The sequence below is a fragment of the Homalodisca vitripennis genome, chromosome 8, assembly GCF_021130785.1.
Source record: "Homalodisca vitripennis isolate AUS2020 chromosome 8, UT_GWSS_2.1, whole genome shotgun sequence".
NCBI classification, from domain to species: Eukaryota; Metazoa; Arthropoda; class Insecta; order Hemiptera; family Cicadellidae; genus Homalodisca; species Homalodisca vitripennis.
Window position 1 is genome coordinate 69,890,328 of NC_060214.1, and position 17,188 is coordinate 69,907,515.

Here is a 17,188-nt window from a genome sequence, read left to right on the forward strand (position 1 = left end):
CTTTAACTTTAAAAACGTAAGGCTTGTCTTCCAGTGTTCAACTGCCCCAGCTGGCAAGTATGATGATAGTGCAAAGGTAGTTTTACATAAATACAGCACAGCAACAAAATAATTGTGTTTGTTATTCATTAAATATGCAGGAAACCTTGCAGTAAGCAATATTACTGACTGATAGTATTATTAAGGTATGGTTAGTTATTCATTGTATGGTGTTGTTTTTTATAAAATCATAATAGATCACATATACACTAAATAACAAATGTGAGGCCCAATTTTAACTATATTGTGACTGAACGATATAAAAGTAATGGATTATTAGTTAATAATAAGAGTAAAAAAAAAACATGAAAAACCTCTTTACAGATCGGATAGAACAGTTTTTTTTTACGAGGTTAAGAAACTTTATAGTCCTAAAATCGCCTTTAGTGAAGTAATTTTTCACTTAATGTTTGCTTTTACTGTCAAAACATGCACGCACGTCTTAATTACAGGCGAATGTGTCAATAAATAATATTTAGTGATTTTGTAGAATTCTTTATTTAATTGATACAATGTAATAGATTTAAAGTTTAAGTAGGCTATATGGCAAGTTTCATTACAGCCAAAGCATTTGTTGTTATTGGAGAATATCCATCAATGGGTATAAGGATAATATGAAAGCATTACTGACAAATGTTATTTTCTACGTTGTTCCAAATTCCTCTTATTGAAAGTCCTATATGGATTAAACAACGATTATTAAGAGTTAACAATATTTTGGTTGATAATCTTAGTAAAACAGGCATTGTTACGTTATGTAGTCTTCTGCATATTTTCCAATTGTGCAGTAGCAGATACGATACGGCGATTATTGCAAGTTGGTCTTAACACCTCCTAGTAAATTAAGACATCCTTTACTCTACACATTCTAAAATCTACAGTCACAAAAAAATCAATACGCGACATTTTTATATATTACACATGTATTATACAGACTGGAACTATAGAATATGTATACGCGATATTGTACAACGATTTAAATTATCGATAATGTGTACCAGGTAAGTAGAAACATTATCAGTCGCGCACTGTGTTGGTGGGACTTCCCGCATATTAAATAAGTGACTGTCTTATACAATACAATTTACAAGTATTAGGATAGCAAATTTGTAAAGGTGCAAATAGGATAATAATTTTCAGATGTATTTTAAACTGGATAAACTTCGGTATACGGTTTCTATGCGAGAATTTAACAATGAACAAAGATAATAGTTTTTTTTGTCAGATAAATTTTACATAAGCTTATAGCTATGCGTATTGATGGAAGCTGGGCACCAAAAACACGCTATTGTACTCAGTTACATTACAGTTGCAGAGAACAATGAGTAAACAAATCCTGTCCATTCCACTGAGAGTTTTCGACGTTGTTTAACAAAGACCAAAGTTTACCTTTAGTTAAAATGTATGTTACACATAACAACAATTAAGAGTTCATTTATGCTATGCTAAAATACAAGGACAGGGATTAATAAGTAAATCGTAAACTTTAAGGACTGATAATAATATAACGTATTATATCACTCCGATAACCGATATTGTTACTTTTCCTGGAATTAATAACTTGCAACATGTCATTTTTTTACAGGGGCTTAAATAAGGATAAAAGTTTGTTTTATTTTGAAAGAAAAATATTTTTAGTTTAATGACATGTTACGATCTTTATTACTTTGTACCGTTGGACGATAACACATGAGGGTGGTGACATCTGAGGTCGTAGTAATAAATACTAGAAATGCAAAGTTTACTTATAAGTTCAGTTTAATTACGAAAACTTACAAGCACTACTTTTAGATAGTAAAGGAAAAGTATGTAATGCCACGTTGCTGCCAATTAGAACACAAGAACTAAAAACGAATATCTTCTAAGTGGGCCTAAAATATCCAATGTTCTCTGGAATTATGCCTACGACGTACTACTTTATAAAACAATAAGATTTCACTTCCCTTCGCAATATGTAGACTTACAACCCGGGTGTCGGCGTCATGGCACGAGACATTGAAGCTGCAGTCTAAGAACGGTTATTTGTAGAAGAGGAGCTACAGTTGGGAAACTGGTAGCCATCTACTCAAACAACACGTGAGATACATCAGGTACGTGAGCTACGTGAACTACGTGAACTCGCGGACAAAGCGCGCGAGGTCTGATCGGTCACGTAGTTGGACTGCTACAAAGGGTTATAGAAGAAACTATTCATCCGCGTGCCACTTAGGTAGCCGATAATTTAGTTCCGGAACATTGGATAAAAATAATATTAAATTATACTGGCTGACTAGGTTGCGAAATTTACATTATATGAAATTTAATTAACTAATTTACGGTACAACTTTACCTACAATTACATAACTTCAACGCAGAACACAAAAGCTCGCGGGTTCAGATTGATCAGGTAACAAACACCATGGAGTTTCGAAATAAGTCCGCTGGAAATTGTAAGTAAATTGAATGTGAATTGTATACCAGTGCTCGGGTATGCCGTTAATATTATTCTGGCTCTAGTAAAAAGTAATGAAGCATAGTTTCTGAGAGTAAATGATAAATATTTAAGATTGAGGTAAACTCCCGGACGACGGAATACTTAGTGGGTTTTAAATTCTGAGGTGGTTTCTTTGATACATTATCTCATACGTCTTACGCTTTACATGGAGAAAATAGTTGTAGTTGAACTTACATTTGTTTTTGCTTTTTATTTGCCAATTATTTCATATCAATATGTATCAAAGAATTTAATGACTGAGGCAAACATGTTACAAGGTATTAACCATCAAAAACTTTACAGGCATTATCATATTTTAATAACAACAAATTGTTATGTTTTTATTTAAAAAATGTACATAGCAAACAATTATTTTTAATTACAGTCTGCTAAATTTCAGGGATTATGGTGCATCTTAGCTACAGGCTGCGTGAAAACATAAGTCATTGCAAAATTCAAACAAGCCCCCCTTTGTTTTGCCAAGAAAAAAATCTTCTACTAAATAAACTTAAAAAAAAAAAAGTAAAATGAATTGAAAAACTGAATAAAATACGTCTGAGACCTGTACATAAAATCCAAGAACTTTAACAACTATCTTACGCCATAAAACATAATTTCGCTTTATTTCGTCCTTTCCTAGAAAATTGTGCAGAATCTTTCGAAGGCCGTAGTTCACTTACAACGCGTTTCCTGACACATGTTTATATAAACTTTTTGCATTGTTTTGATGATGAGAGGAAACCATCTAAGAAGTTTGTCAGTTTACTCGTGGGACATCCTGTATAATAGATAAAAGTGATATTTTACCTTTCCATACTATTTAGTTCTCTCGTATTATACACATTTATTACTTATTGTAACAGTACTTATTCTCAATCTTCCCATAAGAAGCTGAGTTATCACATTCCCTCTGAGCTCATTGGAACTGTTCTGGAACCCTAGCATGTGTTACTAAATTTCAAGAGTGATATTGGTAACAATTATACAAATTCCACAAGCAAAATCATTTACGAAGTTTATTTTTTATTCTAAATGTTAATTTATTTAAAGTACTGTAGTTAAATTCATGTTACTCGTTACTTAAATTCATGGTTGACTTGTTTTCCTAGTGAACTAACCTCTGCTAAACGTAATTCTTCGTCGATATGGCTCAATAGCAAACTGAATTGTTTGGTTCATAAAATGTCACTAGCGTCGAGGTGTAAATTTTTCAATCGCATTTTTCTCATCGCATTTATATAATCAAAAAGTAATTGTAAATTAAATTGTATGACATAATTTAGTGTAGATTATAATTGTGTGTTTTAGAATGTTATTTTAATAGCATTATGGCTTCATATCATTTAACGAACAAGCAGTTACTCTGATGTGCCAAGCAATCACTTGGATAGACAATAACGGTTTACGAGTGACACAAGAGGTGATTGTGCTGTTTCACTTCCAAGTCACTGACTGTTAGTTCTGCCATTGTAACAAATAAACTGCAATGCATATTCCCTACTTTTAAATCACTAAAAAACAGCTGTCTACGTATTTCTCAATTAGTTAGAGTGGTTTGGTGCTTTGAACAATTGTAGACACTGCAAAATTTTACGTATTGTAAATCATTGAAATGAAATGAAAAATGCCTTTATTTACGGAGGCGAAGTTAGGACTTGAAAGGCCTCTCTAACACTTAACCTCCAATTATTGATTGAATTGAAATTAATTCATGTATATAAAATACCGTATTTGCAATAACTATAAAACAATTCATTCACATATATTTCAACTAACACTTTTACTCTAAGGATAAGTAGGCCTCATGTTTAAGCTTCTCAAAATACAGGTATATGAGAGTTACCACTTATTTACCAAATTTTCACTAATATTTATGGAATATTTCGGATCTGTAACAACTTTAAAATACTTGGATATCTTTGGAAATGTTTTATTACTGACTTTAGCGATAATTGTTCGTTAATTAGTTCTTTCCTATTAGTATTTGTACGTCTGTCTTTTACCTCTACCATGATACTATGTTTATATTGCCTGTTACAAATGGAGAGATTTTCTACTTCTTAAGCTCTTGAGCTAGTTGGATACTACATCGAGATGAGCGTCAGCTAATATACCTTGTTTTTATTGCCTACTAACCCAGTTTAACCGTGTCGCTTCAAAGTTAAATTGTCTATAAAAAATGAACTCACCATTTATTTTGATATTTTTATAGACAATTTATTGTTTGTGATATTTTACCATCATATCAGTAAGAATTATCAATGTATCTACAAGTTATTGTTAAAAAAGTGATATAAATTATTTATTGATAATTCCGTATTCATATTGTATAAATATAAATATAATAAATTGTAATATATAATTATAATATACAATAACATATTGTATAAATATAATATGACCCAAAGTGGAATTAATAATTCATATTGTAGAAAATTACACTAATGATAGCTACAAAAAATATTGTCATTTATACTGAACAAAAATATGACTTCAATCAAAAGAATTAAATTTTGATTTAACTATGAATTGGAATCGCTTTTTTAAGAGCGTTGACTAACAGGACAGTGGTTATATAGGAGGTGTTTTACTTAAATTTTATTTAATGGGTCCTGTAGAATATTCTAGTATGCATGCAGTATAATTCGCTTTAATAAATAGCAGATAAATAGCCTAAAAGACACACGGCGATGAATAATGTACATAAGTATCGCTCAACATTGATTGATATGTAATTTAAAATTAAGTGACTTTGTCAACCATAAGGAAATCATAAATAATCCACTAATTCTTAAAGTATTCAATGTGGTGAAATTGGTAGTCTTGCTGTCTGCATAATGGCGTCAGTGAAGATATAACAAGCAATCAATAAACTACAAAGTGAGACAGGACAGCACAGTAATAATGTTAACTACAGTACTGTTTGTGTGCACCTGCCTTCCAGTATTGATGAGGCAATTCACCGTACTTCAATCTAAAGTTGTGGGAAAGGCGATCGATTTTGGTTTAATAAATGTATTTACAGTGAATGAAAATAATAATAATTATTGCAATAGATAAATGAAATTTTGACGAGTAAAATCTTCATGACTTATTATTAAATAACCTTTTATTTATATGTAAACTTAACAGTAAAATCTAAATAGTAGTAATTAAGAGCCAATATTGAGAAATTTACTTTTATATAAAAATTTTTATTTCGATTGGGTTCTGCGATTGCTAGTGTAAATTTTATGTTATGTTCTAACAACTTTAATTTTATTTTGAATATTTGATCATATGTTATCAACTATATAGATGTTCTATGAACAAGCCCACTAGAAACGTACAGTGTGGTTTCAAAATATGTTTTGACTAATTAAGAAATTACAATATCTTGATAAATTTTGGATAATTTGCTTTGCTTAACACAACCAAAATGGTAAGTATTTGTACATGTGATCGTCATGTCACCCATTATAAGGTTACTGTTCTTGTATTATGAACTATATCGACTGATCTATGGAGAAATAAAAAGTTTCGTTATAATACTTGATAAGTGCTGTAACTTATTATGTAGTGTTTATGGTACAGTAATTCATTCAATTCTTTAAAATTTATTGATATGTATTTGATATGTTGTATTTACCACCTACGGAGATAAAACAAGTATACGTTCTATTGTTCAAAACCAAGTATTCCCTCATCCTAAAGGTCTTCTTCGGTATTGAATATTTTACCCTATACTCACAGAACTAGTGCACTATTTCACTTTGTACAAGAGGAAGTATAATATTACTGGAATACCGGGCACTGGAACACAATTTGTTATAAATACTTCTGTTGTATAAACTGTAACCAGTGCTTCAATTACTCAGAATTGGTTTTCGTAGGGGGTTAACGTATATTAATCTTATAGTACATATCTTATTTTTATGAAATAAATTTCTAATACTGTGATTAGTGATATTAGTATTATTAAATTTGTTTACTCAGGTATAACGTGTGTTTAACAGTTTCCTGTAATACATATTATTTTTATGAAATTAATTTTTTAATTTGAATATTTTAATATTATTAAATTTTACTCAGTATAACGTGTGTTTAACAGTTTCCTGTAATACATATTATATAATCGCTGTTTGCTTTGCTTGCCTCCAGATAGCACATACAACACAAGTTGCAGATAGAACTGATTTAGTATTAGATCTTTCATAGACTGTTACATAGTAAAAGCTACTTTTAAGAAACTGATAAAATAATGTTTCTATAAATCGAGAATTAATTTTAAAATTCTATGTAACGTGTAAATAACATTAGAGTTGAACCTGTTCAGGATCGACATAAAAATCAATTGAAATACCAGAACATTTTACAAGAAACATAAAGTTGAACTGGCTATTAATACCAAAATACGAGAGCACCTAAAATAAAGCCCTATAACAATGGAGTAATAATATAGTTATTATTCAAGGAATAGCTCCCGTAGAGCTTCAATATTCCGACAGGAGATGATCCAGACAATCCAACTTAGTGGGTACTATTAGAAGTGAGCAAAGTTATTTTTACATAATTTATGTAATATTTTGCTGTTAATGAAAGCTGAACTTTTCTTTTTATGTCGCCTAATACGTATGGGATAACTGATGAAAATATTGTTATAAGTTCCCTAGGAGAGGTGCTTTTGCTGTTAGCGTAGTTGGTTTATAATGATTTGTATATATATATATCTAATTTTTTTATTACATATGTTATTTTAAAAATAAAAAAATTGTAACTTCACGAGAATACATGCACATGCCGTACCACTTTCAGTATTTGTAAGGGGTTCAGTAATGCAGACGTCACCTGTTGTAGACAATAGTTCAAACACCTGACAGTAATTGGACAATGGATACTATTATTGTTTAAGAAACTGTTGCCACTTGAAACGATGTGGTTGCGTGTTACTATTTTCTTTAAAAGAAGAAGTGTCCGACAAGCTTCAATCTGCTTGCTAACCTAGGTCACTGGGCCTGCGTGACAATTCATACAAGAAAAGGTAGGAGAGTATGTACAGTGCAAGGTGCTCAGTATTGATAACAAGGTCACAGGAACGGAATAGGCCCTATATTTACTCAGACACAAAATATGATTCCCTAAAGCTATTGGCTACCGGTGCATACATACATACATACAAAATTAATTAAAATCCTTAAAACAAAATTTCGTATAGTAGCGCTACTGACTTCTCTAGATCTCCTACAGTTTTTGTAAATGACCCCAATTACTCCTAAAGCAAATGAAACTAAAAGTAAATTTGTGCATATTTTTTGGATTAATTTTAATTATTACATTATTCACATTATGCTAGCGAATATTTTATCTAAGAAGTTTATTGCATAGCACATTCTACATTAAAGTTCTACTTACAATTAAGGTTACAATAAATAAAAGTCTTTCATTTTTCTGTTTATCAAACCAATGTCAAACGCTGTTATAATCGGTGTCCAAGTTTTGGGGTCCTTCAAACGTTTAGTTAGGAAACACTGGTTAGTTGTTTAATTTACACAACAATCATAGTACAATAACGCTCAATTTTGGCATTTTGAAACACTCGTAAAAATCTCAAATCTTTAAAATCTCAATAAATCTTTAATCTTAAAAACTTCAAAAGTATAAAATTTTATGGTCATATAATTTTTTTTAATATCATGCAATTTATTTTGATAAACATAATCCGTAGTTATGTTTATGAACATATTCACATATATGAAGGTTCGATTGTTTACTCCTATACCTTTAATCTCATTGAAACCTAAAGAGTTATCAAAAATAAGTAAGAACAAATGTTGCTGAAACTGCTCGACTACTTTAAGAAAAGTGTCGATTTTAATTTATGTTGTGGAATGATCAATAACATATTTTTACCTAAATGCAAAAAACTACCATCTTGGAACGTATCAAACTGTAAAGTATTTTTTACAATTTGATACGTTCCAAGATGGTAGTTTTTTTATCTAATACTAACTAAAGAACTTAAACAAGCTATTTTCAAATACTGCCTATGTACAATGTATAGTCTCAATCTATCAAAAACTACTGTAGTTACACTGTTAAAAGTTATTCCCATAATGTTGTATATTAACTCAAATTTGTAAGCTATAAGCTACTAAGTAATTAATAAATAATAGGTAAATCTTAGGAGAAATAAAAAACATACTATTGTAATTTACTTAAGAATTTTAAAACACTTCTTTATTTTCTCTATAATGCATAATAACTTATATACAGTAGTACCATTTGTGTTCCCATCCTCTGAGTGTTAATAATTAAACTAAGTAAAATTAAGAGATATCGAAAAATCAAAAAATAATATATGTTTATAATTTTTTATTATATTAAGGTGTATTGTTTTGTATTTTGAAATAACAAAAAGAATCAATGTTATACTGTACATACTTACTTACTTTTAGTTACTTACACACATATTTTATGTAGTTTCGCCTAAAAAAAAGTAATACTATTGTAGCGTAGTATAAATATAAGATTAGTTAAGCTGCCCTCACCATGTTTCAACTGACACCGCTAATATTTTAAAAGCCACCAGTCGATCAACTGACAATTAGTCAAACACTACATGACTCTCAGAGGTGCGGTGCTTTCCAGTTTATTGGTTATCCAGTCATTCTAAATTTAGACTTGTCCCTCAATATATTTATATTATGTTCCGTACATGTACAGGTAATATTGCAAATGGATTAAAAGTCATTCTTTAAACCGTTTATTGACATAAAAACGTCCAATTTCCAAAAGTTTAGGAAATAGGAAATAAATAATTATACACTTCATACTAAAAGTTTTCCACTACATACGTAAATCGTATTTTGCAACATAACAAAACACGGAGTATTTTTCACTTTTAGTAACAACGAGTTTTTCCAAACGGTTATGAAGCAGATTATGAACACTGATATTGTTTCTCAATTTTAGATACTCTCTTTATTCCAAAAGAGAAACTGTGCTGGAACCCTGCAATTTCCAATACAATGTAGTTTCTGAGTTAAAAATTAAAATACTATAATAGTGGTTATATGAACTTCCCAGTATTTATTATTCAGCGTGCTATGCTTTTAGAACGGTCTATATAGATAATTCATAACAATGTTTTTAATATCCAGTATAAATTGGAAAATATAAGTCTTTGTTCGTTTTATATTTATATGTCGTCTATATTTTTGAAAAACTCCTACGATTTCAGAAATACTGTAAGTCACTGTAGAGGAAAGTGACGTTCATAGTATTCTTAGCGAAGGCACTTAGAATATGATAGGATTCTACGATCCTCTGCGAATCAGGTATCCAATGTACAGCGTTCATGATTAAGAGGACCAGAAGTGAGTGATTCTTATTACAGGTTTTGAAATTCTAATTTAAATTAATTATATTTCCAATTTGACATTTGAGTTTGCTACTTTGTGCCGAGAAGTTATTTCACCATTTTAACTACAACATCTTGTTTCTCCTAATTTTTTAATTAGAGTGGTCTGAAATGCAGTTTTATTTATGGAAATAGTTGTAAACACAACAACATGTACGCGCTGAGACTGAAACTTAATATATCTAAAATTTAGGTTTAGTTTGAAAACAATTGGAATTATTCACGAATTTTCACGTAGAGGAATTGGTAGATTTATGTTCTACAAAATGACGTGAATATATAAGAAGCAGTCAACTACAAGGTGAGAGAGGACAGCACAGCAATAATGTTAGATACCATACTGTTTGTGTGCACCTGCCTTGCAGTATTAATGAGGTAATTAGTAACCTTGCGGTCTGGAGAGTGTTGGTAGTGAAGATGTATGGGACAATCAACTACAATGTGAGACAGCGCAGCACAGAAATAACGTTACCTAATTTACTGTTTGTGTGCACTCCCCTTGCATTATTGTAGAGGTAGTTAGTAACATTGTGGTCTAGAGAGTGTTGGTAGTGCAGAAGTATGGTACAATCAACTACAATATGAGACAGCGCAGCACAGAAATAATGTTAGCTACCTAACTGTTTGTGTGCACTTCCCTTGCAGTATTGTAGAGGTAGTTAGTAACATTGTGGTCTAGAGAGTGTTGGTAAGTGCAGAAGTATGGGACAATCAACTATAATGTGAGACAGCGCAGCACAGAAATAATGTTAGCTACCTAACTGTTTGTGTACACTTTCCTTGCAGTATTGTAGACGTATTTAGAAACATTCCGGTCTGGAGAGTGTTGGTAGTGGAGATGTGTTAGTAGGTCAATTTACTACAATGTGAGGCAGGGCAGCACTAAAATAATGTTAGCTACTTTACTGTTTATGTGCACTTCCCTTGCAGTATTGTAGAGGAAGTTAGTAACATCCGGTCTCGAGAGTTTTAGTAGTGGAGATATCAAATTCAAATCGTTTACTGCCAGAACATTATTAAAATGTACAGTAATAGTCATATTTTCTAAAGTCTTTTTGTAAACACTTAATATCAAAACCGCAGTCAAACATACAGTATTTTCAGTCGCACCACATTCATTCATGGTTCCTTGTATGTTTCTCTGAACCATAACTGTGCGATCATACGACTCGCTTGCTTCTGCTATTTGAATGCTCTCAAGAACTGGTAATTAGCGCTGGCTCCCCACAACACCAGACCGTAGGTGAGGTGGGGATATAACAATCCATAATACGCCGTCGTAAGTAACTCAATGGGACAGTATTTGACTAAAGACCTCAAAATGTAAAGGCGGAGGACAGTTTTGAACAAACGTGATCAATGTGGTAGTTCCAAGTAAATCCCTAATCCAGGAATATTTGGAAGAATTTTAAACAGTCGTCTTCCACTAAAAAAGAGTCATCCAATAGAACAGCTGGCCCGTCATTGGAGTTTCCTGATAGCAACGCATGAAACAAGAAATTTGATTTTGAGGAATTCGCTACAAGTTTAAGGTTATTGAAGTACTTGATACAATTGTTTGTGTCGACAAAAATTTACTGTTCCAGGATAAATTTTGATTTATTGGTGAAACAAAGTGTCGTGTCATCAGCGTACTGCAGAGGTATGTGACATAGTCATCATAGTAGTGCAAGGAAAAAATCGGACTGAATACTGATCCGTGAGGTACATCATAATTCAGCTGAATCGGTTCAGAGTATTTGTTTGATATTTGGACAATTTGGAAAATTAGCTAACCCATTGAAAATGTATGACTCTGATGCTATGAAATTCAAGTATATCGAGCAATTTCGAATGGTCAACAAAGTCAAATGCTTTAGATAAGTCGAGAAACACATTTAGTGTGGAGTTTCGACAATCTAAACCCCTCTACAAACCTTTTTCGATAAGACTCACCACGGCATCTATGGTCGATTTACCCTTTCTAAAATAAAATTGGTTCTCAGAAAGCAGGTTATGACTGTCTAGAAACTAAAGTAGAAACTAAAGTTTCTAGTTAAACAAATTTTTTTTTAAATTTAGCTCAATTATTTCATTTTGCTAATTATTGGTTAAACTGGCGTTGTCTTTTTTTATAAATATAAGTTACTTTCGGGATTTTAAGGCGCGAGGGAAAAGTTTCTTGTTGAAATGAATTATTGACTAATTGGGATAATGGACTCATTATATGCTTTGAACATCTTTTAATAGGCCACACAGAAATTAAATTAATATCGTTTGAATTTTTAGCTGAGAGTTCTTGAATAATTTTTTCGAGCTCTTCTTTAACCACAGGAACCAATGCCAATGATGTCACTGGGCTCTGTCTCCGTGTAGGGTTTACGTAAACAGACGCGAAAAATCTGATAAACTCAGTCGCAGCTTCAGTCGCATCCTCTACAAGACTATCCCCTATTTTGATTTTTATTTGTGTCTGTGATTTAATTTTATTGTGTATGATGCCACAAACGGGTTTAGAAATTTTATTGACGTGATGACTAATTTAGAGACAAATGCTTTGGCAGCTTGGATCACTTTTCCTTAGATTATTTTGTAATTTCCAAAAAAAGTTTTAATTCTTAGTTTATTAATTTTGAAGAAAACCTTAGAGACAGTTTTTCTCTCAAAACCAATATTCCTTTTGTGACCCATTTTTTGTGGTATAGGTAATAAAAATTTTCGGTGAAACATATAAAGTGCTGCTCTACAGACTGTGGGTACATTTTAACTCTTTGAAAAGAGAAGCGTTGAGAAAAGCAATGTTACCTGGCCTTATGTCTCTTTCACGATTACAAACTTACTCCTAGACCTTGCATAGTCCGTAGGGGAAGTTCATTTATTTTAACTTATTCCATATTTAAATAAGTATACTGCAAGTTATATGCCACATAAGTTGTCGTGTAATAGGCTTCAATAAGACTGCATGCAAATTTCAAATTCTATGGCTCGCATCATTCTACAGACGACCTGTGGACAGGTAGACAAACAGAGTTGTAAAAAAATGTTTACATCCGCTTCGGCAGAAAAAGAAGAAACTTTGTAAGTCTACTTAAGTCAAAGCTTTGAATGACGCTCAGGCAAATTAAATGGTTGTAGATTGACCATCATAAACAATATTCTTGTCTATATAGAAATGAATTTTAAGAAAAAATGTCCAAAGAGAATACATCTTGCCAATTAATGCATTCCTATGTTTGTTAATTAAATGAATTGTTATAGGAGTGATACAGCTTTCAGAAAGCTAAGAAGGATACTGCAACGCAAGAGTGCGCAGAAATCAAATGTTGTCACTTAACATTATATTGTGGCACTTAACATGTAGAAAGTGAGTAACATTCACTTTTCACTCTTTTCATTTTATTCCATTAATGAAAACTTCATGTTGAAATATTGGATTAAATTCGCATACAAAGTTATTTATTTAGTTTGTTCTTGTCACTATCGTGGTTACTCATAATACCTATTAAAATTATTCGCTAACGCTCAGCCAAATCTCATGTAGTGACATGCACCATAATTCAGTGTTTCAAATATATAAATGGAGCTTTATGCAACATTTAAAGTCTATGGGTCAGTTCGTTTTAGAGATATCGTTCGGACAGTGAGACAGAAATCCAATTTTTGCTGCTTCAAAATTGATGGGTTTCGCTAAATTTTAGGCAATAACTACAAGCACTATTGTGTAATTTCTTACTGTAGTAACGCATTGCTAGAATATTAAACTTAGACTATATAACTATCCAACGTTTGTAACTGTTCCGCAGAGGCTTGCAGGGAGGAGATCTAATTACAGTCCAATAAGTTGAATATTGCAACAGATGTGGAACAGAGATCTGAATTAGAACTTTTGAGCAGGTGCACAGAACATGAGAGCTGGAATATAAGTTATTGTCCCTCACTGCTAAAATCTCTTTCAGTTACCAATTAACCTGACTAGAAGATAACCCAAGTTCTTTATTTGTAAGCAATATTTGTACCTATAATTATGTTTGATAATTTTAGGGGAAAATAAAACGGAGGTTTTATTTTTTTAAATTAAGTTTATACTAGAATAGCGACAACACAGTTGTAGCTAAATTTATTGGCAGTCGAAATAATTAATCTTGTTATATTTCAATGTTAATTTGAAACCAATATAAAAACATGGCAATATTATTTTACAAAGTAACAGAGTTTAGTTTTAGGTCATAATTATGTCCAGTATTGGTACATTTAATTTATTTGAAATAAGAATAGCCAGTTATGAAGGTAATTTAAAATCAATTGGTGCTGTACGTTCGATGATCTTTATAACATATATACTTCAATACTTTAAATTTACTTTAACTGTTATTATCATTATAAATAATTATTTATATTCGGCAAGTCTTAAATTAGATCCTCTAAAGGGTGAATTCATTGCCGCTTCTACTTATATTACTGCATATGTATTTTAATCAAATTATAGTAATTTATACCGTAACAAACTAATACATTTTCTAATATTTAGTTTGTACAGTTACTATGGGTACCCTATATAAAATAACTGAAACAGGTTCATTTTTATGTTACCTTCAAAAAAGTACAAGACTCATTTAGTATGAACAACATTGAATATACATATTATTGACTAAACATTTAAATTCATTAAGTGTAGGTTAAGTTTTTAGGGTTAAATGACTGAGTTATCAGTTCCCATAGTATTAGTTGTAGGGAATTAAAAATGTGTTTAGCAATCTATTGTGTCTCAAAACTTTCATTCCATACTTAATGGTAATACTATGAAACTATAGGCGACTGCATTGTAGATTTGCAGCAGAAAGTTTCTGTAATGGCTGACAGATTTCCTAGAATATTAATGTTAAATTTTTGTCTAAAACTCTGTTGACATTGATTGTTGTACTTTAGAATGTCAGAAATGTAAACAGATTGAATATAGTGGTCAACTGAACACAAAATATAGTTATGCTGTCATACAACACACATGAATTGATTACATTTAATAGGCTCTTTCAATTAATAATATTTGTTTGCTGTAATTCTACTTTAGAGACCAAGATGGGATTTTTCGCAACTTTAGAGACCAGTGAAGCGTAGGCCGGAAGTATTTTCGAAATGTGAATAGCTCTATATGGTGTCAGGTACTTTAACATGTATATTATGTAAGACATCAGTACATTCGATTTAATAGCTTACGCGGGAAAGTAAAATGTACAAATTCAATTTTGCATTTATAATATTAGTTAGGATGTTAGTTATTACGGTTAAGAACTCAGACTAAACCCATTTCAGAAGAAGGATTATGATCTGAAGAGATTGTCCTAAACATATTGCACTTAAGATCATCATGATGTGACGAATATACATTTCTCTATTTCAGTATAATATTCAGCTAAACCTCTAGCTACATAAAGTATAAATGATCTGCATCGTTCTATTAATGGGTGTTAGTATTCTTGTATATTGTTTAAAATTGTATAAATCAGTTTAAACGTTTTGTTTAGCACATCAGCAGTAGTGCTTGTGTCCTATTTAACAGTTTAATCACAAAATTAAGTCGAGTTATTTGTGTCATTGTACAGAATAATAATCATAATTAGTTAAGAGCTGGCTGTAGTGAACCGACCTTGAGTTTTTTCCCATAAAAACAATGTTATTATGCTACCTCATGCACTTTTACACAGTTATTTTTATCAAAGCGAAATGGGATATGTCTTATTTTAAAGATTTAATACGTAAGCATCCAAAGGCCTTTTATTTTTTTGTGTAGAATGTATACCTTATAACATACATTTAAATACTAAATAAAAACTAACAGCGTTTCGATACGTGTTAGTTATTGTTATGAATGAGACGTCTATTATTATAGGACTAATATCAAAGTCGTAGAAGTACCTAAGGATGAACATTGTTCGTACTTGAAAATATTCGTTTGTATACCTCTTTATTTAAACTTTAAAAATTATACTGAACTATTATATAATGAGATTTTGATGCTTTACAAACATTGTTGTCAAATAAATAATATACGAAATCTTTTATTGACACACAACATGACATTTCAATTAATGACTTATACAATGTTATAATTAAGATGAAAAGCAAAAATAGTTGTGGTATGGATGGCATCAGCATATTAAATATTAAAGATAATTTGCAGTTATTTGTATCAATTTTATATTACATACTTTCTAAGTCTATAGATCTAGGAGTATTTCCCGAACAATTAAAAATTGCTTGTATTGTTCTCATTTTTATGAAGGGTGACAACAGGGAAATGTCCTCATATAGGCCTATCTTTTTGATTAATACCTTAGCAAAGATATTTGAAAGCTTAATAAAAACTCAATTGTAAAATTATTTCATCAATAGTTCATTAATTTCACAAAATCAATTTTGCTTTCTACCAAACAAAGTTACGGATACGGCGATTGAGAAACATATACGATATATTGATGAATCTTTTGATACAAATAAATATACAATGGAAATTTATCTCGATTTTCAGAAGGCCTTCGACTTGGTGGATATTGATTTATTGTTAAGACAGTTAAAGTTATATGGGATAGGATGTAGGGCCGGAGAATGGTTAACCTCATTTTGTAAAAATAGAAGTCAAGTTGTAAAGATAGGTAAATCATTTTAGTAATGTTTTATAACTGAGATTTTAGGGTGGCTAAGGGTGGAGTACTGGGACCTCTTATGTTCATAATTTATATAAATGAGTTATTGAAACTAAAATTAAATTCTAAAAATTTTTGTTTATGCGGATGATACTGGTCTAGTTTTTTCCTCCTATAATAAAGAATTTTGAAAAACTAGTGAGTAGTGACTTAAAGCCTATATCAAACTGGTTAATAGAGCAAAAACTATTGGTAAATACCAATAAATCAAAACGTATTCTTTTTTTGATAGAACTAAAACTTGTAGCAATCTACAGAATTAATATGAACTTTTTTGTCATAATCATCAATGCATATATGACTGTACAGTAAATGTATAAGGATAGAAATAGTCTAAAAAATAAAAAATTTTGGGTTCATTATCGATAGAAATGTAAAATGGGATTGTTATGCATTGGATTTAACTACAAGGTTAAGTAAAATAAACTATGCCTTGTATCGTAGGAGGGAATTTCTCAGACTGAGCATCTTAAGCAACTTTATTTTTCGTGGTTTGAGGGAACTATGATATATGGTATTATCCACTATGGAGGTACATAAAGTACTATCCTGCAAAATCTTATTATGATTCAACGATTTGCAATTAGAGATATTCAT